This window comes from Montipora capricornis, chromosome 2, assembly GCF_036669925.1.
Source record: "Montipora capricornis isolate CH-2021 chromosome 2, ASM3666992v2, whole genome shotgun sequence".
In the NCBI taxonomy this organism is placed as follows: domain Eukaryota; kingdom Metazoa; phylum Cnidaria; class Anthozoa; order Scleractinia; family Acroporidae; genus Montipora; species Montipora capricornis.
In genome coordinates this window covers 25,429,543-25,432,042 of record NC_090884.1, presented here as the reverse complement: position 1 = coordinate 25,432,042, position 2,500 = coordinate 25,429,543, and the positions used below count along the sequence as shown (strand labels likewise).

The 2,500-nt window shown below is 34.0% G+C and overlaps 1 protein-coding gene across 9 annotated transcripts in view; it reads right to left on the bottom strand.

The window, feature by feature from the left end:
- LOC138039153 (uncharacterized) overlaps positions 1-2,500 on the bottom strand; it is a 9,195-nt gene that overhangs the window by 5,823 nt on the left and 872 nt on the right. For all 9 annotated transcript variants that reach the window (XR_011130375.1, XR_011130374.1, XR_011130376.1 and 6 more), the window contains 2 exons: positions 1,310-1,362; positions 1-73 (listed from right to left, as the gene is read on the bottom strand). The exon at positions 1-73 is cut by the window's left edge. The gene's annotated coding sequence lies outside the window, so the exon portion shown is untranslated. The remainder of the gene's footprint in view (positions 74-1,309; positions 1,363-2,500) is intronic.

The following is a 2,500-nucleotide window of genomic DNA, read 5'->3' as shown; positions in this document are numbered from 1 at the left end:
TTGTAACTCCCAACAATAATGGTGATGACTATCTTCAAGTTGGATCGAGGAATTCATTAATTGACAAACTTTTCTGCAATGTGAACATCAGCCAAAGAAACATTAATTGAGAAGGATAGTAACAAGCATCAGACTTACTCCTCAGTTGTGCATCTAATTTACATTTTACTTAATGGCATGTTTTTAATTAAAAATTGACTTTCAATAACCATTTAAAAGTAATATAATGGGCAACCTAAAACCGGGAATCCAGAATCCAGAATCCAGAATGACAGGTCATTGTTTTACCAATACAGAGAGTAAAAACTATCCTAAACGTTCATAAAAGCTAACCTTAGGCCTTAAAACATTTGTTTTGGCCTAATTAGGCCTAAGGTTAGCTTTTATGAATGTTTATAGATAATTTCTACTCTCTGTATTGGTAAAACAATGACCTGTGATTCCGGATTCCGGGTTGTAGGGTTGCCCTAATATTATATAATAACACCTAAATCCTTTGATTTCTAGATTTTGCAACAACAATCAGGTTACATCATTTGCAAATTCCTATGATGATTCTCTACTTTTGATCAGACTTTAAGATTGTAAACTAATCAACTAATTCATCCAAACAATGTGGGAAGATTCATAATAAAGGATTGGATCTTGCTTTCCCAGCTTCATGTGCCTAAACTATGGAATGAGTTACAGTACCATCCAACATACGAATGGCTGGTAGTACAGCTGTAGTACTGTTGAGGGTTTTAAAAGGCTTTTGAAGAGCACGCAACTTTTTTAAGTTGGCTTTTTCTAGCTACTGTAAATATATTTCAATTTTAGTTTGTACAGATAATTACATGTACGCTTTTTAAAATGTTTATTGCATTTTACTCTATTGTTCTTATCTATGTAAATTTATTTTTATTAGTTATAGACAATTTAATGTAGTGCACAATTGAACATTCTTATGGAAACTGTGCAATAGGAGTAATAAACTATTCTTATCAGTAACAACGAGCTTCAGGAATAAACCCTAACCACCATTAATGCAATGCACATTTTAAAGTTATGTCACATACATGTAGGTAGTTGCAGATTATAATTCTTGCATGAAACCAAAACAGAGAGTGTGCAGTATGGACTGAAATACACCTTTAAACTTCTACAATTTTCTAAATATTGCCCCTAAAGAAGGCCAAAAGCTGAGAAATACCGGCTGTACAATATACAAGAAGTTACTGTTATGGCATATACATGTAAATGCATGTTCAATAAATTAACACTAAGTAAATCTTGCAATCATGCTCATGTCTTGATATTTACAAATTACCTGAATTTCTTTAAAACTGTCAATTATCACACTGGGTATAACTTGCGTTGATTCTGCAGAAATTTAATAACAAAAGGTAAAAAAAAATAATGCACTTGAGTCAAGTATAAAAAAAGTGAGTTGACTTTACATTAGTTATCACAGAACTAAGCCAGCTCACTTACGATAATGATATTTATTATTCAAAGCACAAAATCAATTGACCCTAAATATTCAAATGGAGACTGACCCGCTAATAGAGCATATAGTTTGTAGTCCCTGGGTATTATCATTTAAAAATTAACTGACCAGTGGTACTGTAGGGCCAGTTAATAATTACATGAGTAGGACATTTCATTGTAAGAAATTATTGATTGATGGCTGTTTACATCAGTCACAAAGAAAACTCGTCTTCAACTAAGTGAGAATGGACAATTACATGCAGGGGTTACTATCAAGGGTTCATATTATTTTATTTCATTCAGATCACTACCACCCACTTTGAGTTGGTTCTCGTTGATTAAAAACTTCATGACCAGGTCTAGGAAGCTGACGATATTAACATGTATATTGGCATCTATCTTTTGCATGATTACGCCGGCATGAATATGTAAAGAATAACATCACTAACGCAAACAAGACTGTGAGCTCTTTACTACACAGTCTTTGCACTTTTTCAGCCACAACCAAAGATAGAGCTTAGCTTTCATGCCTGAGACCAATATTATTGTTGGATACAGTACTTCCACTATAGAAGACAGAACTGAGAACAAACAACAAGGAGATTACAGATGAATCAATAGAGGCAGCAGCCCAATAGGTAACTTGCGCATTTTGAAAGCATAGGTTGGACAATGCCTTCTTTAACTGGAGATCTCTGAAGTCGAGGAGAAAGGAGGATCAGAATGGCCTTTGAGAAACCTGGGACATACATGTGTGAGACCATAATAACAAATTTTCCTCCTACAACAAACGTATAGTGGAACAATACCCTGAGCTCCCCAACATGCATCTTCATTTCTGCACCCTTAATACACTATTAATCAGCACTTTCATTATTTTTGGCAATTTTAAAAGCAATAATAAATTACTTTACATTTAGAGCAGTCTGCAATACTCCGACCAGAATATTAAAGGACTTAACTGGTTCATACATTGTCTAAGTAAAGAAAGAAATATTAGTGTGCACAGCATATCAAAGAGGAAGCCTGA